The sequence below is a fragment of the Rhea pennata genome, chromosome 4, assembly GCF_028389875.1.
Source record: "Rhea pennata isolate bPtePen1 chromosome 4, bPtePen1.pri, whole genome shotgun sequence".
NCBI classification, from domain to species: Eukaryota; Metazoa; Chordata; class Aves; order Rheiformes; family Rheidae; genus Rhea; species Rhea pennata.
The window spans coordinates 47,059,181-47,085,162 of record NC_084666.1 but is presented as its reverse complement, the minus strand read 5'-3'; the positions used below and the strand labels follow the sequence as shown (position 1 = coordinate 47,085,162).

Sequence of the window (25,982 nt, the reverse complement as noted above, 5' to 3'; positions counted from 1 at the left end):
GGGGGAAAGGCCTATGTCTCCAAAAATTACCTACTCAAATGCCCTAGCTCTAATCCATATGACTGAAAGGTTAGCAAAAAAGCACTTCAAAACATTCACATTTTGGACAACTTGGAATAGTCAATCTTTAAACAGAAAGCATTACTCAACTTTAACTACTCAGATCTGTTGCTCTGCTAAAAACAGCCATCCAATTTCAGGTCACAAGACAAACTAAGTTCATCTAGGCCAGATTAGCCATTCATTATCTATTACAACCTTCCCTGATACTGTAGCTGTTAGAAAGCACAGAATAATACATAGTTATCATGGTCTTGTGGGACCAATCAGAAATACAGATCCAGCCACTTTAAGAAATACTTTTTTTGTTGTTGTTGTTTAAAACATCCCAAATGACCTCACGCCTACATGACATTGAGGGCACACTGATACTCATTAATTTTTCATAGCAATATACTGGGTAATCAAATCTGAAGAGTAGTCTCAACCTTCTGTAAGACTAGTAAGTGTAAACTGCCTTTTGCGATCTCACTCTCGTAGCCAGCTGTGAGCATACACCTGCTGAAATTATCACGTCAGTACTCCGCCAGTAAGACAGCATGCACGAACACTCCTCGTCCTTCAGCGCAGAGCCAACCATCCCAGCCCAAGCCGAAGATGAAGATTATCCCAGCTAAGCGAGCTAGTTTAGAACAATAAGAAGTATTTCACATATCTCCCCCTGCCAGCTGGATGCTGTATTCTCTAGCTGATGGTAACATCTTTGACTGCCCCAGCTAATTACGGGAAAGAGTCGTCTGCTGGTATCATAATACATGACGTTATGGGAAAACGCATTGTTTCACTCTTACAAAAATCAAATGCAATTGTTTCATAGAATACCGAGAAAACCAAGATACTGAAGAGCTGAGTAAACACAAACTGTCTGTTTTGCAAGGATCAACAGTCTTGACCAGATGATCACGTACTTTTTATCACAGTGAGAATGAACAAGATCAAATTAAGTAATTTCTTACGTATCTTAACATTCCTTAAGTTTTGAATAATTTGACCTTGTAACCTTAATATATTATATAAATATACACAATATGTTTCCACTTGAAAAATATTCTTGTTAAGCTCTTAATCAAAATAAGTCTGCTACTTCAAAACAGATAAAATTAAAGGGAGAAGAAACAAAAACAAAAATCAAAGTTACTAGTTTTTTTTAAGCATAAACTTTATGAATACGGGCTGCAAGTGAAAATGGTTATGGATAGAAACCATACCCACATAACTGAAAGAAAACCACATGAATATATTAGCAAGCATTTAACTGTAATGTATGCATCGATACAGGACGAACATTGGCGTGGCTGATTAGAATTGCTCGTGAAAGAATGAGGCATCACAACCAGATCGGCTACCCGTGTTTCCCCCTCCCTCCCAAGATTACTCCCTTGCACATGACTTAAGAGTGCCTTTCCCATTCACTGAAGCCAAAAATGTCCATCTTGCACACCCAAACTTCTCAGAGGAAAAAGTAAATGTGTACATTCATATTCAAGTAACTATTCAAGTTGTTATATTTACTAACTACTGCTCATTGGAGAATGAAGCTAAAATGATTAGTACATTATTTCACCCATAGCTTACACAACCACAAAACTTGACAACCTCATTTCATTTTCTATTGAATATGAAATTGTGACAGATGAGAGGTGATTAGGGATCAAATATTCATTCTCTCTCCTCATACAAGATTAGGAGGTCATCAATATATTCAAAACAAATAACTAACTCTTCCTTTGAAGCCACAAAACAAGTTCGTACAAGAGACAGCCATTAAGGGTTATTAAATGCATAGAAACAATACAAGCCTAAGTCACAAACTGATAGCAACTGGAAGACCATTCTGGGAAAGAAAGTCATAAGCATATAGTGCTGTGTATATTCCATCATAGACATCTGCTGTTGACCACTGAGAGGGACAGGATATTGGGCTAAACTGAGCTTTGATACAAGACAGAACATACTCTGAAATAATCAATGGCTTTACCACCAAAAAGCAAAACCAAGAAGTTTGTCAACAATAAGTTGCCTTCTAAACTTATTTGCTTCCAGGTCTTCATCGGACAGGTATTCACCACAGAATCATCAGCTACCACAAACTCACTAAACACAACACTTTGCATCATAGAAGAGCATTTACAAGAGATTATAAAATACTATTCATTATCTCTTTCAAGAGGTATACCTTCCATATATAACCTACACAGAAGAAGGCTGAAGCAGCTCTGTAGATGTGATCTTTATGATATTTTTATTTCAAATATTACGTACGTAAATTCAGTCGACAGGCATGTGTTCTTAAAAAGAAGAGCTAAAAGATTAAACATTTTTTGTTAAATTCAGCCTAAATTTAAAATATATCAACTAAATTTTATATATATATATATATATACACATATATATACACACATACACACACACATACTTATTTGGCTTATTTTAAAGAGAAAAAAAATAGCATTCCTCTTGATTTAATGAACTTGCCAGGTTTACATGAAACACCACTGCCTTCTCTTTCTGTTAGTTAATTTGAAGACAAGAAATTCCAGTGCATTAATTGCAAAAGCTATTGCAAAATGGCATGTGTACATAACAAGGAGGAACTAAAGTTAATCTGTCAATTGAAAAGTCTAAAGACGCAAATGATTTATTTCCCTAAGCTTAAAAGCTACTTACAACCAGCTCCTCTAATAGTTAATATCAATGAAATTCATATGCTTTCTGATATTTAAATGCTTAGGCTTCCAAACAGGACAGAATTGCAACAGTAAAAGATCATTCAGCTTGGACAAAGTAACTGCACTGATTTACTGTAATAGTAAGAATAGTTTAAACCCTCAAAAGTTAATTTAGTAACATAAAGGTGATACATTTTCTTGAAATATTTATGAATCTAGAACACTCACAATAATGCTGAAATGCCAGCAACAGACAGGAGAAGGCGGCTGCATTTTAAGCATACAGAAAACAATTTAAAGTTTACAAATAGATGCTACGAAAAACAGGATGATAATTGAACAGGAAAAGGCAGATTTAAATTTGGAACCAGGAAGTGACATAAATGTCAACATAATCTCCATACTGAAACAAGGCATGCTGCTTTTTAGCATCTTTACATATTAAATACAGCACAACATTGATCGAGAGAAAACATAAGATGTGAGCACATTCTGGTTTAAAAAGAGACTCTCCACCTGCAAATATATCTGGTCTCTAAAAGAAACCGAGAAATATCAGGTACATTTTTGGACTTTCTACTAATTTCAGGGTTTTTTTTTAACAAGCTTTCAGAGGCTGTCTCTTTCTCAGTGGAGAAACACATATTTGGGAAACAGACTGCACATACTGTCAGCTTTGTAGTGCAAACAAACTCAAAACAGAAACAAGTACTTTCACCTCACCTTTGCTTTATCAATCCTAAGTGACCATGCTGGAATTCTAGATTATGGCTTTAGCTTATATGGATATACTTAAGAGCTTCAGTGGCTATACACAGCTGCTTTGTTTTATTTTTCTCTGCTTTCAGTTGCATCCAGTAAAGGAAATACGGAAGACAGGAATCCTAATAACTGACCCACAGAAAGTTTGCAACCCGTTTACTCCTCCTCCAGTGAAAAACCAGGCAACTCCTAGAACATTTTTCTTGAACCTTTCTAGAGTCCTTTCAAAGAAAAGGGGAGAAGCATCAGTACACAAATTAGACCCATTCAGGCAACAGTCTTAGCACAGAGTTATTATTTCTGGATCTATATCCTAACACTATCTGACAAAAAAAATGACATTCAACTCACCCTCTCCACTTTTTTAGTATAATCAGGTCATATGAAGCAAATCAGTATATAAATCTTATCTTGAGAATGGCACAATTTAACATTGAGAGATACAGGTTTTCCTCTCCTGATCAACAACTATGGCATCACTTTCTTCATTTAATAGTTGGTTGAGATACTCCATTAAAACAATCGGAATTTTGCACTAGTTTTTTTGCACACTGGGAAATTTTGCATGCTGGAGAAGGGAAAAAAGGGAAAAAAAAAGAAGAAAAAAAAATAGTCCCCTTCCCAAATGAGACCCTTCATTCCCAAACCTCAGAAGAAGGTTCTCTGCTGGGACAGCAGACACACTTGCTGGTGCTTTGTGAAGATGCGACTTCTCTGAGGAACAGGAGGGGCCAACACTGCTTCTTCTCCCTTGTAAACTACGTTAAAACGCTCCATGTGGAAAAAGCGTCCCCTTAAACAATGTTTTCCCATGACAGTAATTGCTGCATTTCCCCACTGAAGTGTTATGTAAATCGAAAGGCAGGAGGCATCTACAGGGTCTATTAAGAGCCACCCAACCCTTAAAAAAAAAAAAAAAAAGAAAAGAAAAAAAAGAAAAAAGAAAGAAAGAGGAAAAAAGAAAGGAGGGGGAGAGAAGCACACTGTGAAAGTCCCGACGCGACAGCACTGCGATCGTGCGTTTCGCGGCTGCGAGGCTCGCACAACTCTCCGTCCACCACAGCAGTTCGGCGGAGTTCTCACGGGGTGGGGGGGAAAGGGAGGGAAAATAAAAAACGAGGCGAGCCCCCAGAGGAGGGAGGAAAAGGGGGCGGCGGCGGCTCGCAGCCCGCGCTCTTTGTTCGGGGCGGCGCAGCGCGGCCCGCACCGCGGAGCGCGGGGCCCCGGCCACCCCCTCCCCGCGCGCTTCACCTCCGGGCCGCGCCGCCCCCCGGCTCCCCCCGCTCACTCACTTTCGGCACGGCCTCCGCGGGGCTCTCCCGGCGCTGGCGGCGCGCCCGCCCGCCCGCTGCGGCGATGCCGGCCGCGGGGGGCCCGCGGCCCCCCGACCCGCCCCCGCCGCCCCGGGGCCGGCGGCGGCGGCGCGGCGCGGCCGGGCGGGGCCGCCCCCCCCCCCCGCGGGGCCCCGGGCGGCTGCCGCCTCTCCCGGCGGCTCAGGCGCGCCGCCGCTCCGCCTCACATGGAGCCGCCGCCGCCGCCGCCACGCTGCGCCGCCCGCTGGCTGCCCCCGGGGCCGCGGCCGGCGGGGAGGCGAGTGGCCGGGCCCGCGGCCCGCCCCCCCCGCATGCACTCGGGGCGCCGGGCAGCGGCGGGGGCCGCTAGGGCCGCAGCCGGGCGGCGCGGGGCAGCCGGGCGGCGGGGCTCGGCGCCGCGCCCGCTCCGCTCTGCGGCATGTGGGGGCGGCGGCGGCGCGGGCGGGCGGGCGGGGTGTGGGGGGGGGGCGGCGGCGGCGCGCGCCCCGCGTCCGCTGGTCGTTGCGCCTGGCGGAGGGGGCGGGGGGAGAGCGGGCGAGCGGCGCCAGCGGCCGGGCGTCGCGCGCGGATGACAGCCGTAACCGGGCAACAGGCGCCGCCCCCTCCCCCGTGCCGGCGCGGGGAGATGACGCCTCGCGAGGGCAAGGTGGAGCCGAGCAGGTAGCACGGTTCAGCCCGGGACAAGGGGGCGGGGCCCGGCTGGCGGCGGGCGCAGCCGCAGTCGGCGGGAGGGGAGGGCGGGGTCGGCGCGCCCCGCCCCCTGCTCCGCTCGGGGAGGAGGGCGCCCTCCCTCTCGGTGACGTCAGCGGGGCGGGGAGGGCGCGAAGCCCTTGCGCGCGGCGCGGGCGCACGTGCGCAGCGCGGGCGCTGGCGTTGCCATTGCCATGGGAACGGCTGGTGCCCGCGCGCGCGCGCGCCGCTTCTCAACGGTCGTTGAGGCGAAGTGCCGCGGCCCGGCGCCTCGGCCCCCGCACTGGGGAGTCGCGGGGGCGAGCCCATCGCCTCGCCTCTCCAAGGCCCTGTTAGTTACATGCTCTCTCTGGGCCACTGGCTCTCTCTTTTCTCCAGGGTTTTCTCTCAAACCTGCCCCTGAGAACTGTGCTCTCACTGCACTGCCATGAAAAAGGGGCAACAGGTCCTCTTCCAGAGTCTGCAGACACACACTTTTTTTTAAAAATAGTTTATTTTATACATAAAATTGTGTTGCCCTAAAATCTAAATTTATTCTACCAGCTGTAGGCTACTAAGAGAGTCAACTTTTTCAGAATTTTAACCCAGTATGGGGAAAGAACTACAGGAACATGGATTAATTACCTGCTAATGCATTTTCAGGCAGTAAGGGAACCGTTCATTTCATTTGAATCTTCTGAGATTTCAGCTGGGCTACAGTGAGTATTGATACAGCTCTGTTTGCTTACAAAGTGACAGGTTTCAGGCAATCTTTCCTTCCTATGGTCTGCATTTTCACCTATATATGGTTTATACTGGTTTATCCATTAAATATTTGGTTTTAAGGAACAGGAGTATTTAACATTTCTTAGAGTGTGGACATTATGTAAGAACTTCACCAGGGTTCGTTTGATACATGATATAGAAGATACAAGGATGTTCATTGAACACAGGGATAAAATATTTAATTGATGCTCATTAAGTGTGTGGGATGGTTGCTCACAACATCCAGCCTGTGCTCTAAGAAGGGCTTAGACCCTGTGGAAAAAAGCAGTATTTGATTGTGTTGTTATCATAAAACACACAAAAGCAAAATTAAGGTTAACTATGTAACTTAACTCCAGCATTTCCTAGTTTTTGAGTGCTAATCTTTGACATATTAAAGTATCTCTGGGGAAGACTGCAGACATACTAGCTGCTGTGTCTGGACTTCCATCTAGCACTTGGCCAGAGGCTCTCTAATCACATTAAATGAATCTTTTTCCTATTTTTCCTATCCGCTATTCGGCTTTAGTAACCTCTTCTTACTGTCCATCGTCTTATCCTGGATGTTTCCTCATCCTTTGTCATAGCCTTGTTTACGTGATTTTTCTCTTCCTGTGTATTAAAAACAGATGGTTGAGCTCATTTGAGCCTCCAAACCTTTCTTTTCTTTTTTTTTTTTCCACTTTAAAGCTGTTATCAGTCATACTAGCCTTGATCCCGTCACTGACTTTCGGCGCAGTGCCAAGGACGGCATGCAGGCAGAATTTTAATCTGCAGAGCAGGAACGTGGGAGCCCTAGCATCTCGAGAGAGGCATGTGTGAGAGGCAGTGGTTCCCAGCACTTCAAGATCATCAGGAGATAGGAACCACTGCTATCAAGGACCCCTTGCTGCTTTGCATCCTTGACTGGTAGCCTTGCTCCTGTTAAGGCAGCCCGCTGTGCTTTTTATGTACTCGTTCCACTCCAAGGATTTCTTTTTCCTGCTGCTCCAGCACACAATTGCAATCGCCGTGCTCAGAACAGGACTGCCTGGCTACTGAAATCATTAGTGGTCAGCTGAAGGTGGGCAGTGTCAGGCTAAGCATCAGAAAATCTGAGTCCTGTTGGCTCTGCTACTGACTTGCAAGATAGCCAAAATAAGAAATGCACAATTAGCAATCATCTGCCATGAGCCTTATTTAAATAACTGACCTGGGATGACATAGTTGAGAGAGACTCTGTGACCCTCCTCTCTAGCTGAAGCTCCTCACTGTGGTCCCTGCCCAGCTTCCACTTTCTGTAACGAATTAGCTGGGGGTGGTTTTGTAGATAGCTGACTCCCTCAGTAGTGAACCCTGATTGCTCACTAGAACATCACTCAGCTCTCACATGGAATAACAAAACAGTCTTATCCTAAATACACACACATTTTCAATCAGATAATTAATTACAAGTTTATATTCTAAGGACGGGGGAGAGCATGAACTAAGGCTGCATGAATGATCTAACAATTCTATGATTTTCATTTTTGTAGAGTTTGGCGGAATAATTATGATGTTATTTTAACACGTACATTTGTTTGCATAATTTCATAAGTTTACAATAATGTATGTCCATTTATTGCCATCTACAAAGGAAATAGCAGGGCTGAAACTTTTAGATGACTGTCTTGATCTCTGTCCCCTGAGCTAAGAGAATAATTGTCCACTTCGAGGGGTTATTAGTTCTTATCTTAACTGGACATATCAGTAATTTCCCTGGTTTTCCATTTTGTTGTAGTGTTCTCTCTCTGCCATTCAAAGAATAGTTTTATGCTATATGTCAGATGTCTCTGGGACAGTAACACCTAATACATCTTTCCTGGGTGGGAAAGATTGGCAGGAGGAGAGTGAATGAAGAAGCTGGCTGACTAATCAGTATAGATCATTGACAGTAGATGTATTGCTTAAGAAACGGAACAAAAGTATTGAGTGCTGAGACTGCATGTGAATTTAATGAAAATGGTGATTTTCTTATTAGTCACAAATTAAAATGTTTCAGCGCCTACTCCTTAATGAAAAGATTGTCATGATTGACTGTACTTTGAAAAGTGGAGCTAAAAATAGCCATAGGACTGCAGATCAATGCACTGGCAAAACTAAATAGGGAGATTAACACTGCTATATGTCAGTCTCTAGTAGCATCATGCATGCACATTCAATAAAAATTATTCCTCATACAAAAAATATAAATGTTTTATTCTGAGCTGTATTGTTTTCAATGTATAATCCAGTGGGAGCACAGAAGCTTGCCAGAGATTACTGCTGTGTGTGAAATAATGACAGAGCGTGAGAAACATTGTTCAGTCCAGAGGCTGAAGGGCCACCAGCTGACTGTGTGGATGTATTGTCTTCCTGTAGTGTTTTTAATCTTGTTAGATTGCCATCTAGACAGGTAGTTGATACTAAGCTTAATGGTAAGACTACAATCTATTATTTATTATAAAGCTGAAAATGCATGTATAGGAAAAACTGCACTGAAATACATTAAATATCCACATGACCTTGGCAACTGAAAAGATTATATGCTAAAAGGCATAAAAAATTAGATGATGATTTGAAAATGTGAGTTAGCCAGGAGAGAGACAACACGCCCTTTAGTAATTACAGGAAAATTATTATTATAGAGGAAAGCCAACCTTGTATTGCACTATATCATATTTTAAATGACATAAATAATCAATAAGATGAAGCAACCTAATGAAAGGAGCAAGTTCAGATATTAAAACACTATTTTTTAAGCTGATTCATTTGCCCGTATTTCTGGTTTTATGAGATGTCTATGATAAATTTTTTAAGCTGTTTGGAGATAAAGTAAAGCATAAAAGATTTCTTTGTATGGGAAAACATAGACCCAAATCAAGTTAATTCTCAATGAGGCATTCTGTACAAGGGTTTAACACATTTTGATTAATTTAATTTAAAATCACATCCTTACTTTTTTAGACTGTTTTCCCCTGTGTATTTACATGCAGGTATATCTGAATGGCTTGCTGTACTGTACATCACTCCACTTCCGGAAATGAAGATGGGAACTGACTACCATCTCAGACGGATGCTTCAGCTTCTATAACCTGCCAATATTTGAGGCTCTACAGGTGAGATTTTGAGGGGAAAGGCAGGCATCCTGTGTATTGGGGTCACAGGTGGTGCAATGCATGGGGCCCTGGTGACAGGGTAGGATTTCTGAGGCAGGGCTGCTGCCTGAGGAATGGGCCCTTTAACAAGGCTCCTGGTAGCAGGGAGTGCTGCCAGACAAAGCCTTTGCCTGCAGTGTTGTGCTTATCCTGGCCTGGGATCCCCACTGCCAAACTCTGGCCGGAGCTGTAGAGGTGCTGCCCTGTCACACTATAAAGTAAAAGAGAGGCAGACAATGGAGCAGGGGATGCCTGATCGGCAGCTACCTTAATCACAGCCTGCTTCCCACAGGGTGGGAAAACAAATCTCAGGAACAGACAAAAGGTAGCAAAACAGGCAAGATAACAAAGTGACAAGGGAGCAGAACTCCGCTTTTTGTTGTTAGTGAGGTATAGATTGGTTCATCTATCTCAAACTTTACCCTATTTGTTGAAGTATGTATGTTGCACAGAGGTTGTCAAAACTGTCATCTTAAATCTGCTAATTCAGATGTGTTTGTATTAGTCCTCTGTTCCTGCTCCATTTAATAAATGGTGTGTAACATGCTATATACTTCACATAACTGTGTGGCAAACTTCAAATAAAGAAGCAAAGAGCTGTTTCTTTTTTTAGAAGACCCTAGCAAAGTCGTGGTTAGTTCTGCCATTAATTTCTAACAAACCAAACTGTGGCCCTGCTGACACTGAAGAGGTCATTTTAAATACCCATATGATAGATAGAAACGTGCTTCATCCCAGTAGTTAAACAGTTGGTTCATTTCCCTTTTCCTGCTATTCTTTTCAAAAATCTCTTTAGAGTTACTGTCAAGGAATGATTCAAATTTCTCCAGTGGTTTTACTGAGTACTGTAAAGCTGCGTGCAAGCAGGTTGCGCTAGAGTTGACCAATAAAATAATGGCTGTAGATAGAACCTTATTCATATAGGAACAGAGCCTCGTAAGTATACTAAACTCAACCAAAGTTATAGTGTAAGCTTTCTGTTCCAACAAAAGGAATGGATAAAGAAAAAGAGAGCTAGCCAAGATCTCGTTTTCAAGAGAGCTAACAGCTTGACACTTGATCCTTCTCAGCTGCAGACTGGAAGTCTGCAAAAGAGAGAAGAAATTTCCAGGATAAATAATGCTGATTTTCATGAATATAGGCAAATACCTGGGGCCTATGTATCATAGCACTGCTTGGGAGACAGAGAAACTAAATTTGCTTCAACCAGCATCAGTGAATGTTTAGCCAGTAACTATAGCAGAATGAGGATCAGACTTATCTCAGTAAAGAGAAAGGAGGATGCTAACACAGCACCATGAAGCTCATAGTCCAGGTGATCTCATCAACATGAAATTTCAATCTCAAACTATAGGTATTGTTGGCAACACTATCCTTTGCAATGGAAATCTACATACACATTTCTTAGCAGTAATATCAAGGAAAGAGGGGTCATGAATTCTTAGTCTGAGTCAGGAAAGTGTCTCAGTTTTTTAATAGCTACTTATAAGAGAAACAGTGCAGTCAGTGAGAAGGCTAGCTAAGGTTTGTTTGTATAAATATGCTAGGTTTAATCATACAGTTAGTTATCTTAGCATGTCTGGCTATAGCTTAATGCAAATATAATTCTAGTTAAAACTAGTTTGCATAAGTGTGTTACATACTGATATGTAGACTGGTTTATCCTACAAGAGGGTTGCTGGATTTTTTCTTTATACTGTTGCTAAACTCTGCATGCAAAATTGTACCTTAAAAGACAGAGCTTTAAATAAAAACGGTGGATTTGTGAAATATTTAGAACAGATCCCAAGTTTTACCTGATCTGTACAACATTGCAGACTCGGGTCCCCAGTTTTGGATACCTCACAAGCAGGTATTTAACTTCACCCCTATTATTAACACACCTGTTCATGCATTCAAATGAACAGATTTCTGAACGTTTTCCAAAACAGCATCAGAGCACAGACAAGGCTTGTCAGGTCCACCAAGACCATGAATATAGTAGAATTAAAACAGTACTATAACCTTGTTTAAAATTAACTGTACCCTGGAGAAGCCAGGATAGAAGTAAGAAGGGTATTACAGATCAATGTAATGGCAGAACTACATAGGGAAACTTGTCTGCATGTCTGAAAAATGGGGCTTACCAGCCACTATAACAGGATCTGACCCTAGGTTCCCACTGAGACAGAAGTTCGAAGCCAAATCAAAGTGAAGTAAATTTCAATGGGACATGTACAGTGATTAGAGCTTGAGCTGGGTGCCTCTGGAGAGGGATCCCAAACAAAAAATCCCTGACAATGACACCCGTACAGTCTGAGTTCCCGCTCTCATGCGATGGTTCAGACCCATCATAACATTATGATCTGAGGTCTTCCTTTTGCTCATTGGTTCCCCTCATTGTCCCCAGGTGGGTCCTTTTCTAGCTTCTGCTGTCAGTTGTAACTTGGCTTGAACTGGCTCTGGGGCTGCTTATGGCCCAAAACTTTAGCAGCTAGGTGCTAGTCCACAGCTTATGGCCAAACTCTAGACACCCCCAGTCCAGCCTTCTTTAACAGCTCATTACTAGCAAGCTTTGTCAATATCTTGCTTTCATTGGCCCTGAAATTAATAGTAATAAAAAGAGGGTTTAGATATCTAACAGCAGTTGCTCGTTTCCATAGAAGCCACAGAGGGAACACAGAAAATTCCCATGGGAGAGCATCTATTCTGTGGCTCTGAAGAGCACTAGTTTACAAAACAACAGCCTATTTATAGTACTTGTCTAAGTATGTACTTGAAGTTGAAAGTGAAGGAACCTTTCTTTTGTAATCTATATTTAGTCATGGTAGTTTAACTGTCACAGTAAGCAAAGCAGGTTTGGTGGGAGCAAATCCTAATAAGGTTTCCACCAGTATTGAATGTAATTGAGTCAGAGTTGTAATATTTAAACCGTTTACAATACAATTAAACAACAGTTCATAGGGAACTGCTGTGGAAATTTATTTTCAGTAACATTGCTCTTTCCTACTGCAGATTGATCTTAGTGTTGAATATCCCCCAGAGCCATAACAGAGGCAAATTATTTCAGAACTTAAATGAATTTCAAATCTACATCTCAATGGTAATTATATAAAATTTAAGATTCAAAATATTTGTGTCCAAGAGCCCATCTTCACAGAGAAAATTCCCAAACTTGCTTTTTCAAAGTCAGAACAAATAGATGTTACTTCAGGAGCCAAACAGGCTGCTGCAGTCTGATTGTTTCTTCATAGCATACTTCTGCTGTAAGCAGGTGACAAATATCCTACAAAACATCCCAGTGCAGGGAAGAAAAGAAACAATCGACATTATAAATCTTTTTCAGATTCATCAATCAATCCTTTTCAGAAGAGAAGAGTCAGAGATCTCCAAGCATCAGCAGGAAAAATGGTCTTGAAATACAATAGCCAAAAAAACCTGGAAAAGAAACCAGTAGATTTTTTATACCCTAGGGTCCTCATCACTTTCAGAGACAGTGCTTTTGTTTTGTGTGGACTATATATTGTAAAGAAAAGTGCTTTAAAAGTTTTAGTAAAAGAAACCAGCCTGAAAGCAGTTGCTTATTAGCAGTAAAAGATAGACCTAGCTGCCCAAGTAGGAGAGCTGAAGGCAATTTCAGGATGTTCGGAGGAATTGCCAAAGCTGGCAAAGCTGTACATTCTGAAGAATGTGCAGGATTCGTATACCTTTGGACCTTCTTACTAATCCTGACATTATATAAGCAAAATTTATTTAAAAAAAAAGAATTAGTTAATGGGAATTGAACTGTTAGCCAGAGTATCTTTAAATAAGGTTCTCATTAGCAAGATGTTACCACAGTTTTCTTGACTAGAAGCTGGTATTCTTTTGGGTAATATTAACTGCCATAATCAGAGGTTGTTAAGTATTACCAAGATTAAGTAGCTTGTCATTCAGAGTTATGTAACTGGGGAGGAGGGAATAAGAATCAGTTCCCTTCTAGCACTCATAGGTCAAATATTTATTGTAGCTTAGCGAGTATAATGGATTTGAACCATGTAATAAGCTTGAACAAAAGCAACATAACACAATATACCTTCTACAGCTATGGTCAGAGTTATAGTTCTTTCGTAGTTTCTATTAAGCAAAGCAATGAGCCTACACATGTTATTTTGCAAAAAAGTAGCCCTTCGCATAAGCAGTACTAGAAAACAACTAAACAGACAAAAATGCCTCAGTCAGAAAGTCTCCTCAATTATCATTTTCAGTACTGCTCAAAAGGCTACTATGCAGTAAAACTTATCCTAATTCAGCAGGAAACCTCAAGATCCTAGATGAGTTGCATGAATATTAATGGTGCTGAGAGCCCCAGTATAGATAATTCTCAAACTTTGCAAACTTGTTCAGCATTATGCCTATCAGGCCTCCTGGGAGCATGCCTAATTGACACAAAACTGAAAACAGTTGCTAGAGCTGAGAAAACATTCACGGTAGTTCCTAATGCTGCGTGTACTGCAATAAAGCCCAGTTTAGCAGCATATACATATATATATATGTTGGTTAGGAAAAAAAACCTGCTGCATAAAAATGATAGAGAAAATGATGTTCACTTAGGCTCAGCATGCAGACCCTGGCGAGGCATACCCCAGCAGACTGTGTTGCTCCCTTCCCCAGGCTAGCCTGGTTGCAGCAGGAACCATCCGTAAGCCTCCAATTTGTTGTGTTAACGATACTGCATACAAAAACCTTATGCTACCTAGCAACTGTTGCTAGACAAGGCTGTGGCCTTCCAGAGTTTTGTTAATGCTACTATCAATAAAAAAGCCATCATTTTACTATCTGATCTGCCAAGTTAACCACTGTGAAAAGGTCCAAACAGTTGCTGGGGATTTGGCTTTTTACTCAAGAAATGATAAGTCTTAAAAATGTGCTGTGATCCTAGAACCTGCTTGGGATCTCCTTATAAAAAATCAGATCTTCCTTAGTTTTGCCCACTGACTTGGCAGAGACTTCAGAAACACAAGCTGGGCTTTCCCCCATACACTTGCAGTGGGCAGGGTGCTGAATGTCAAGCTGCAGCTTCATGGTACGCTGGCTCTGGGGCTCACAGCAGCTCCAAGCATTACCCGCCGCTCCCTCTAACATCCATGCCACAGAGCCTTGGCCCCCTCCATGACTGCAATAATAGTGCTTTGTAGAGCATATGCAAAAAACAAATCAGAAATAACTTCTTTATAGGAGGATTATTTTTGAGTTTCATCAGCTATCTCAACCTTTTTTCTACAGTGTTGCACTACAATTAACTATGGGAACACCACTGGGAGGTGGTACACTGAGGCCAGGGGGCAATGAGTGGCCAAGGAAGTGGGAACTTCTGAAATCCAGACTCTTATCAAAGCTAGCATTTTGAGAGTTCGTGTTTCAGATAGTCTCTCAAAAACTTCAGTCATTTCTGTTAAATTATCGTTAAAGCAAACATAAAATAGAGGTTCCTGAACAGTTGGCAGAAGTCACATTGACCTTAACAGGACCAGGATGTCACCTATCTAAATAAAAGGGCAATCAAATTTTCGTATGGTGTCATCAAAAACTTACCTGTCTCACTGCTGCCATAAAGCTTTCCAAGACAGATATGGCTTAATCTTCTAATGCAGAAGACCAGATATTTCAGAATTTTTGCTTTACAGCACAAAGGAAGCTGTCAAACATGGTTCATTTTCTCCTGCTTGTCATTTGGATTTTAAGCATAGCTGACTTCCATATGCACTTGATATTCAGGGCTGAGTGTCTTTGGTGGTGGGAGGAGGTTTGTGCCATGAAATTCAAATTTGTTTTGAACAATGATATACTTTGGACCTGAGTTTTAGTTTTACCTCCACATTTCTTGCCATGCTTTTAGTCATACATAGTGCTAGCTGCTTTTTTGTGTTGTATTTTCAAGAAGGTCTTCTAATAAATGCTGAATTACATATTGATTTCATAAGTATTCAGTTATTTCTGAAATTTGTTACTTTAGTTCTTGAAAGTCTAACATTAACAAAAAACATATTATTCACTTTCTTTGTCTCATCTCTCCCTATTAAGTAAAATTCTGTGAATGCTATATGCGAGTAACATGCTGAGGATTACAGAGGAGTTCATCAAATTGGTTGCAGAACTCAACTTTAGTGTGCAGCACTATGATGGAAGAGCTATGAATATTCTTCTGTTTAAAATGTTACAGCAGAAATAGTCCTCTTTTAAAATCCTGTTGGATAATAGAAGATGATAATTATTTAATATGTATAGAATAAGCTGGAATTTTTAGGTAACTGCATTAAGTTTGTAGTTGGATGATTAAATCCAATGCTTTACAATAACTAAGGAACCAACAGGATTTTTTGACGTTATATATACATAGAATCTAGATATAATGTAGGAGGATTTGCTCTTTGAAGCAGTATGTACTTGTCATGGGCAGTGTCAAGATACTGAACTTGAAGAACAAATTGCTTAATGACGTATTTTCCTACTGAATTTTTTTCCTCATCAGTCTTGCATTGCCCAAAATAGATTACAATCTTGTCTATCATTTTTTGTGAAAAGTAACTACTGTATGTTTCATTAAGATATATCTATGACAATTGTAATATCAGAAGCCTAGTGGGTTAATGCATTAGACTTCCTCTGATGGAGTCGTAAATTCTGTTTCAGAATAACTCCCCTGTGATATGAATTTCATTACTTAAATCTGATTTCTAACAGCCATAATTAGTAGTCTCTGTTTAAGTGAAGACCAGCACTGGAATGTCAGCCAAGTCTGCCTTTCAGGTTGTATTAAGGAAAATAAAAGAAGATTTCTACCAAACTGAATGCAAAGAAAAATAGTATTTGACAACACTGAGTGCTTGAAATCTCTCTCAGTCTCTACTTCCTCATCAGCAACAAACTTCCTCTATAATCCTAGATGTTAAAAGCCAGAGCCCTAAAGAATTCAGGTGCCTAAAATCTAAGTGAGGCTGTACTGTATCTACAGTGACAGCAAAGCCTGTCCTTCAAATTTTCTTTCGCCTGAACCCACTAGCAACCACCTGTACTAACAGTCCTTACGTCTTAGCTCTTGGGAGCAATTCAGCCTAGCCCAAGAAATGTTTCACTGTGTGCCAGGGTCTTACCTGGACTGACTTCATTCACCCCAATTTGCCTTGGTATGGTGCTCTTACGCTTACGCTTCAAGCAGTAACTTCCTTTTCCTGGGTCCTTGTGATCTGTGGTTGGCGCTCCTGGCTTGAGATTAGAGACAAGCATGGAAAGAAAATGAAAGCTCATTCCATGAGGGCTCCTACCTGAGGAAATGGGTAGCATGATGCTCGGGCCTGCAGCAGTGACTCCAAGGTGCGACATGCATAATGAAGCCTTGGGCTGACTGGACCCTCAGTAATGGTTTTATATGGACCTGCTGACATTTGTGCCACAACCACTGGTTGGGCCCATTGACCTTGGATGGTGCCTGGACACAACAGATGTCTCAGAGAGGGCTCTTAATATAACAGTATGTTGGATTAGGAAGTAGCCATTAGGTGTGAATGCAGAGGTTTACCAAAAAATTTTTTCTCCTGTATTCTTGGAGTAGGTTTTAACTGGCCTGTTTTGTATTAGTCTCACAAAGAGCTGAATATGAAATCAGACATATCTCTATGCTGAGTGTTTCTGTCAGCTTGCTCTAGTATGGGGGGTTTCTGGACTGTTCTTCCAAGACTTCTAATTCTTTAGGAGTCAGGCAGTGTGTAATGCAACAAAAGGGAAACCAAAAAGCAAAAACTGGAACAGCAGGCAACAAACATGTTGTCAACTAGCTCACCAGTGCTTCAGAGCAATGACTAGGCTTAAAACAAGACAAATGGCAACAGTGTGGAATTATTATTTGTTATTGCTCCTAAATGTTTCTAGCTGCTTGGTATTGCTTGAAATCAGGTACTTTAAGGTTTCAGTGTGTCAGGCATAGAAAAAGGAGGAGGGAAAAAAGGGTAGTTTTAAGTTGTAAACCCAGGATCAATTGCACTCTGATTTATGTTGCCTGAAATCATTCCGTGCAGGCTAGAAAGCATCTGTAGCAAAACATTTGTTCCAGCACTGCAAGTTGCAGGTAAGGCTCTTTGATCCCTTGAAGATATTTACTGAGGCATAGAGAGAGATTTATAATTCTGACTTCAGTGGAGCTACACTGGTTTACATCAGCTGAGGAACATCTGTATGCTCTTCTGCCTTACCTGCTTGACAACTTGTCCATCTTCTCATGCAACTTGACTGTTTTCTGTTCTTAGGCGCTAGTCTTTTGCACATTAGTGGGTGTCATGGTAACTGAGGAGCAACTGCATGCAGCAAAAATATATATATAAAAAAACAGAACTGCTGAAGGCTAGGAAATAACTGGAAGGAATATTTCAGTACTATAAAAACAAGAAAGACACTTCAAACTGATTTGTGTGTGTGTGTGTTTGGGGGGAGGGTTGTAAAGTAATATCACTGTAGTAAACAAACTACACAACCAGAACTTCTAACATCAGTTTGATGCTTCAGTTAAAACACTTTGGCAGGAAGCACTGATATGGGTTCAAATTCAGGCATTTTCTTCTGCCTGCTGTCAGGTCTGGAAATGCTCAGGTGCACATTCAGTCAGGGGTCTCTGGCTAGAGAAGCAAAGATGAAATTCTCCTTAGTGTAGAGGGGAACTGTGTAAAACCATTTATAGCCCTCCTTCGAAAAGAGTGTGTAAGAAATGCAGTGGGAGCGTGCTGCCGTGCGGGCCCATAAGTGTTGCCTGGTTGTGAAGGGTTGCCAGTTTTGATTGCCTGATGAGAATGAGCTGCTCTGAGGAGCTATGGCGTGGGATGTGCCAGAGTACAGCCCACTGGCTGTTTGTGGGATGGCAACTTGGTGATACTGGGGTGCCTCAGCGAGGTTCACTGCACATTTTAATCCAGAGTGAAGTGTGCTGAGGGACCTGAAGTTTGGAAAACATAGACTCAAAAAATCTAGTTCAGGACAAACTCCTCTTTTTAAAATCTGCTGACTTCTAGATATTCTAAAGATAAACTGGGGACAAGGAATTAAGTTGGCCTACCACTCCCAAATATTGAATTTTCACTTGTGCTAATGTGTCCTGGGAAAACAGAGGCTCTTTCTCAAGTGAGTTGAAGACAGTACAGGGGAACCATCTTCATAACTACAGGATCTTAGGGATGCTAGAAACTTTTCTAAGCATTTGTGAACTAGCAAGCATCTCTGCCTTGGCTAACTGCTGATGGTAGCTCAAAGTTCTTGTGTCAATGGAGGAAAAAGGAGATTATTCAGAAGCAGCCTTAGAGTAAGGAATGTATTATGCTCCTAGGTTAATTATCCTTGTTATTAGAAATGTGCTGTTTCTTATTTCTGCTTTGGATTTGTAGCAGTTTTCAGCTGCTGAATCTTTTAATCTAGGCTATAAATTCAAGAACCATCTATAGTAAGAAATTTCCCTGTGTAGGTATGTGTGAGCAATTTTGATTGGAATGTGTCACATAGTGAAATAACACTTAAAGCATAATATTGTTTTCATATAAATTATTCTTCACTGAGGTAGATTCACACTTATAAAGTTACAGGCCTAGCATAGTGTGTGTCTATGTAGAAACATTTTCATGTAATGGCACCCAAATGAAACACTTCTGAGCTGTAGGTATATCTAGTACTAAAAGAACACTTACAGGAATTGGAAGGTTGAACAGCTTCTTGCAAATAGGTATTGCACAGCTATTCTGCAAACAGAAGCACTTTTTTCTTTCTCTGGTGGTCACTTTCAAAACAAGACAATTCAAAATTACTGTATTCCGTTTTTTTCTTTCACAGTAAAATTAGTAACTGTTCTGCTTGGTTTCTTCTTCATATCCATCACGGGAAACTACGTCAATCTAAATATAATAAAGCTATCATGATGTGTAGATGTCATCTAATTTCAGTGCTTTTTAATGGAATGAAGAAACTATTTAACGAGGCAACATCTTGTTTTATACTAGCCATCCTTTTACAATTATGTATGTTTTTTGAAGCTTCTTTAAAACCCAATATTCTTTATCTGATACTTCTCAGGTTTCCTCAATTATATAAACAATAGAGTCTATTTTTTTGTTTTTATTAGGGAAAATATATTAAATGCCAGTCTTTTTCATATTAATTGGAAGATTATATTAGGCATATTTCATTCTGGCATGAGGGCACTCAGAGCATACTTCTGCATGTCATCCAGTCATCTGCCCAAAATCTTTCATATATTGTTTTTGTCATATAAGCCGTACACCTGACACACAAAATGAAGAATATTCTTAAAAAAAAAAATTGATAAAGAATAAACCATAGCAATTAGTATAGGTCAAGGGGAAGAGTTTATCAGCTGTCTTGTTGGATCTGTTGCTAAAACAAGAGGAACATGGAGTCATTACAGCAATGTGGAGGGAGGGGACAGAGAAAAACATTGATGCGGTAGTCCCAAAGTTGCAAAGTCCTTGAATGAGTGAATGAAAAAGAGAATGTGTGGGAGAAGGGGGATTTCTAAGTCAGATGGTTTCTGTAGTTTACTTAAAAAAGCCATGAGACAAAAATAGGAACAAAGCAGCTGGATTCCTTGGTTCTTGCTGGGTTCTTTCCCTGCCTGTTCTGCTGGGCTGTTACGCCGTGCTGACTCTTGCATGCTTTCTTCTGGGTGCGTATCCAGTGAGACTAGCTTTTTCTTTCTTTTTCTTCCTTCCTTCCTTCCTTCCTTCCTTCCTTTTTTTTTTTTTTTTTTTTTTCCTATTTCTCTTGTATGAACCTGACTTCAACTGTACAGGTAAACACATTTGCCACTACCTAAAGCACACAGGTTTAGGCATGATCTTAGGACTGAGAATGTATATATTAAGCAGGAAAAGAAGAACAATCCTGTTGGCTGTATCACAGAATTAATAATGAATATGAGCCTAAACACATTTGAAAATCCTGCCTGTGAAAATCATTTTCTGACCTCCTCTGCTTACAAACGTCCAGCAGCTCTGTCTTTCAGAAGCTGATGTGGCTACTGTTATGTCTAAATGTTATCGCTGCCATTCTTTGTAGCTAATGTGCTGCTAGGTGCTAATCACATCACTAGTTCACAGCATCAGATGCCTGATGCTGCAGCAGTCAGGTGAGAGGAGACATGTAAATCTCTGTGAGCCGTGTAGCAGCCCACCCTGGCTGCCTGGCAGGCCTGGGTCGTACCAGGGGAACCGCCATACTGCAGCTAGGGGAGAGGAGCCTGGCTTGGGGGAGCCACCGTGGGGTGGTAATTCCTCCATTACCTCCAGCTCTGTAAGCCTGCCTCAGAAAAAGTAAATCATTGAACTTGCAGGTGTATAGCCATTGCAATCTTTTTTATCTGTGTGGAGACAAAAGTAGCTTTAAGCCTATTTCTACTTCTCCCCAGTCTGAACCTAGCAGGAGTAAAACCAGGGCCTGTTATAACCTGGCACCAAGTCAGGCCTGCTCTAGGTTAGCTACTGCTGCCAGGAGAGACAGCCCAGGCTCTGTATTGCAGTCCTATATGACTCCTGTATGGAGTACATAGGTGAAGAAAAACAGAGCAGCAAATTTTGCCAGGAGGAACTTGTTGTTATTATTATTATTGTTATTATTATTATTGTTATTTTTCAGGCAGCCAAAGACAGGGACCAAGGACTGAGATATTAATGTGGTAATGGAATAACTTCTATGAATGCAGTAGAACGGATGGGAGGATGCAAGTCATTTGTTTTAGTATTTTTAATTTCAGCTTTGTGTCCAAATGTAAAACATATCTTACATATAAATTCAAGAATGTGCAGACTTAGAGTAAAAATGATATATGTGTATTCTTCCATATTAATTTGAAAAAGATTAAAGTTTACTGCTGGAAGGATTATGGGGAAAGTGATTTTTGATGAGGAGGGAGGGAAGACATGTCTGTATAGGATCAAGGACCTATAGATTGTATTAAGAAGGAGGGCAGAGAAACATCAGAAAATAAGGCACAGAGCTGCATGCAAGAAGTAGAGAAAATAAAAACAGAAATTTGGTGTGCAGGCTAAAACAAGGGTGAGCCACTGGAAATAAGATGCCTGTGTGGATGAATGTAGTCAAAACTCTGAAAAGGATGCCTAGAAGCAAGGAAGAAATCAGCAGATTTCTATTTTTGGCTGCAGTATTTTGAATAGACTGCAGAAAACATAGGTACTGGATAGGTCAAAAAGCTGATGGTTGTAAAATCAAATTGCTGTGATTCAGATCAACAGTGTAATGTAGAAAATACCTTAACAGTAAAGCAGTAGATTTCCAACCCTAATAATAAAGCAGTAATCTTCAACCAGTGTGTGGTCTATGGGGACAAAATTGCCACTGCTCCATGCCTTCACAAGGTTTAATAAATAGCGGATATAGAGACAGGATTCAGCAAGCTGTGGAGGGGATCTGCCAAGACTTGTTTATTGTCAAGTGGTATTTGCCACACTGCTGTAGAGACAGAGCTTGAGGAGTGGCATGGATGGACAATATGGATTTATTCTGGTGTGGAGGCAGTTGCTGAAGTCCCCCAGAGCTGCTGAGGCCCAGGAGTGTCTTTGCCTGGTGCAAGGAGGAGATGAGGCGTTTGCTGCTGGGCACATTGCTCAGTGTTTGGGAGTCACACCAGGTAACGACATGGCTCCAGAGCTGGCATAACTTAAGTGTCAAATGTTATTAATTTTAAGGAATACTTTTTTTTTGATTTTTGTCTAAGTAAGTTTCCTACAACCACACAAATGTTATTAGTTTATTTTACCAGCTGATAGTTAATGGCATAAGGGAAAAAAACATGAATCACTGAGGCTACATGTAAAGTTATTTAGATAAGAACAATAATGTCGTATCTCAGCAATTATTTTCTCTTGTCTGTCACTTGATAGTTTATTAGTCATTAGGAGCCACTTTGGCATCTTTGTAGACTGAGAGACACAGCCTATGTTCACCTGAGTTATCTGAAGATTGAGAAGAGCTTCGTGATATTCCTGTTAGAGTCAGTAGAAAAATGCCTACAGAGATGAATGGTAGTTGGACTGAATCCAAAACCATCACATGCCTCTTTGTAGTAGCTGTATAAACAGAGGATGAGTTGATCATTTCCCACTCTCTTCTGCTCTTGTCTAAGATCTTTCTTGTCACAGATAATTATAAATAAAAAGCAATGAACTTCCCCTTTAATACATTTGAAGCTTTGGCATGAAGCGGTGTAAACAAATTCTGAGGTCTAATGTATGGGAGTATTAAACCTAATTTTTAATTTAATAAATAAAATTAAATTTGATCAAAACCTGAAGGAGTAGTTTAGGGCTGGTGTTGTTTCATGACAATATCTTAATAAATGATATTAACTCGAGTCTCATGTGGCTCATGTTGCATCACAGAATAGATGCAATCATTGCAAAATAAATAAAACAAAAGGAACTAGTTTATTCTACTTAGTGCTAGAGCTACAAGTCTTCTCCCCCCAGATCCCAGCTCTTCCAGTGCTCCTGGAATGCACAAGTATAATACTTCAATTCATGCCTCTTTCTGGTTTTTGCTTTCAGTTCAGCAATTTGGCTCAAGCTAGGTAACACAAGGATCTATCTTTTGACTGTGATCTTTTTACAAGTTGACATGTTTTGCTATTAGTGTGTTTTGAAAATTTCCAACAAAACTGTTATAATACTATAAAAAGTGAAGAGAATTATCCGTGGTTAAATTAAGTGCTAGGAGTATGTTTAATCTTAAGTATTTTAATTACAGCAAAGAGGCCTTTCATTGTTTGTGTGTTTTCTAAAAATAAATCCCTTCTGTGAACCCAAGAACATAAATCCTTGTTTTTCCTCTAGGGTTAGAGGCTCTTTATTTTATATCTATCCAGTTATTTCTCCCTGGTTACCCCTTTTATCTGTGTACTCTGACAGTCACTACTCCACAGACAGTAGTGCTCTTTGCACATACCCGTACAGCATTGTCATTCAAACACTGGATCAATCTTCAGTCTTCAGAAAAGGTTTCCAGTTTGCTGTCTCCCTCAGTTCTGTTTTTCCTCTTTGCAATTTGTGGATAAAGCATTAAACCCTTGAAAAGTCCTGCTATGTAGTGACTCAAAGAAACTAGCTCTCAGATTAACCCACTCTTAGGTCTGTATTCTTTTGTATACAAATGCTGTGCAGCCCAGCAGGTAGGGAAAACACATACTTCTTAAGGAATATGCTCATAGCTATTCTCAAAAAAATAATATATTTTTTTTTTGCTTTTACTTTCTTGAACAGCCCCTACTTTGCTGCAAAACACACTTAAGATTTATTTAAAATCATGTAATCCTTGGGAAAGTAAATGCTGTTTTTAAACAATTAGGGCCATGTGGTCTGGTTTAATTATGAGAAAACAGTTGAAATACAGACTGTAATTTTAATTTGCAGTGCTTCAGTAAGTTTGGACTGGTCTGCATGGCAAGTGTTGCGTAAGACTGAAAAGTTATACTGCCAGTACCAACTAGAACTGAATGAGGGTCATACCACTCTTACATGCCGTGGGTGTCCAAGCCACATGCTCTTACTGAAGACGCTGGGCCCGAGGGTGACCCTCTCTTGTGAACGGTTTTCTTCCAGCTCTGGCACTGAACAACACAACTCTGTGCCCCATGGTCAGTGTTGCCCTTAGAGCGGTGATCCCGGCAGCATAATGAGTTATCTCGGAGCTTGACAGCTGTAGCAAATCCAGGTGGTGATAGACAGATAACTGCGGTCAGTAATGTTCCCCAGATCACGTTGCTCTCCCTTTGCTGGGGAGCGACGAGCTTGTAAGCATCCAGAGCCAAACCGAGGGGCAGCGACACAGACTCTCAAGTGTGCCCTGGGATGAGCCGTAGCCCCTCTGTATGCCCATGGCATACGCCAAGGGAAACTGTTGTACTGACAGGACAGGTTATCCCCAAACCCAGGGTTCCTTGTTTCAGTCTTGTGATTTGCAGTTAGGCATGGAATGTGGTATTTCAATAAAAAGCCTAAAGTGAATTGAGATAATAGCACTTCTGCAATTGCAAATAGAGATTCCCTCCTGGGGGTGGCAGTCAGCGTATCATTTTGAACTAGACCTGAATGTGTTTAACACAGAGCAAAGCGTGTGCCGTAAGTGAACGTACAGTTGGGAGAATCCCAGTCAATGTAACTGGAACTGAAAGTGTTCGTTTCTTACTCGAGGTGGTTAAACAGCAAGCCTACCAGCCACTCATTGAAAGGAAGACACATTGGTTTAGTATAATGCGATGACTGAGTATATATTTAGTAAATCTAGATGAGGGCTTTTTGGTAATATTATCCCAGTCTATGCATGGACTGCTTGTTTTTAGTAGTTTATTTACACTTCTTCTTTTCCTGCAGTGCTGGTTTCTGTATTCCGTAAGGAAAACACAATGCAAGGCAAACAAGGAGCTATTTTGTTGTAATCTGGAAAGTGTAGATGTTACTTTATAGCTATAATCTAGCTGTAGTAAACTGAATAGTAGAAGTTAAAGCTGATCTATGGCAAATGGTCACCTTAGAGGTCTGAGGCAGATAAATTATTGTCAGCATCACATATACTGCCTGAATGAATTTGTTACAGAGGTTGGAGAGATAGTTAATTTTTTTTTCCCCAGATATTATGTGGAACTATTGTCAAAGAAACAAAATACTTCAACAACAGTAAAAAAAAAAAAAGAGTTAGAACCTCTGAGAGTAAAAAGCCAATGAAAATAGACTACTGTGTAATGGAACTACTTAAATTGACAAAAATGCTTCTACTACTGGGAAAACCTGCTTGTTTTGATGCCTTGTCATGTAAATCCCAGTGACAGCAGCAGAACATATGCCATTTGCTCCTTATTTCAGGTTGTAGAATAGAACAGAAGCCAGATTACAACAAGCAAATCCCAAGTAAACTCATGAAATCTGTCAAATCTGTTAAACATCAGAGATTATAAGGCAAATTTTCAGCTTCTACTTTCTGTGAGTAGGTGTTATAAAAGTGTATACATCTCATTATATGTCTCATCAGTGGTAAAGAAAATAAAAAATGAGATAACACTGCCTTCCTGATGGTGGAGGCCAGCCTAAAACAATGGCTTAGAGTAGTATACGCTAGGTGTCACTTCCCAAAATTAAGTAGGTAAGTTCAAATGCCAGTTTTAGTTTTAGTTTTCAGTGCTTGTACTTCTAGCAGTAATATCTGGGTGGATATGTTTGCAGTAGGCTTTCTTTTCTCCATTTAGAGAGAATGAATCTTAAATATTAATCTGTCCTGTGAAATAAAATAAGTACATTTTGGACTGATAAGAGGGGTATTAACCGAACCAATGCATTTCATTCCACTTTTGGACTGGATGTTAACATTCTGGGTGGAAAAAATACTTTTCTTCAAAACTTTCTCCTGAAAAATATTGAGAAATTGCTTTTCAGCAATCTTGAAATGTTTTCACAGAAGTTGTTAAAACTGCTGAAACATCTGTGTTTAGAAGTGTATGTCTTTGGCAAAATCATCTTTTTCATGAAAGACCAATTAGACAAAAAATGTCTGGACCCTTCTACTGATCTGTATTT

General features: G+C 40.8%; 1 protein-coding gene across 1 annotated transcript in view; it reads right to left on the bottom strand.

Moving 5' to 3' along the window:
* Nucleotides 1-4,845, bottom strand: part of FBXW7 (F-box and WD repeat domain containing 7) — a 186,550-nt gene extending 181,705 nt beyond the window's left edge. The window contains exon 1 of the mRNA XM_062573862.1: nt 4,784-4,845. The gene's annotated coding sequence lies outside the window, so the exon portion shown is untranslated. The remainder of the gene's footprint in view (nt 1-4,783) is intronic.
* Nucleotides 4,846-25,982: the final 21,137 nt, after the last annotated feature.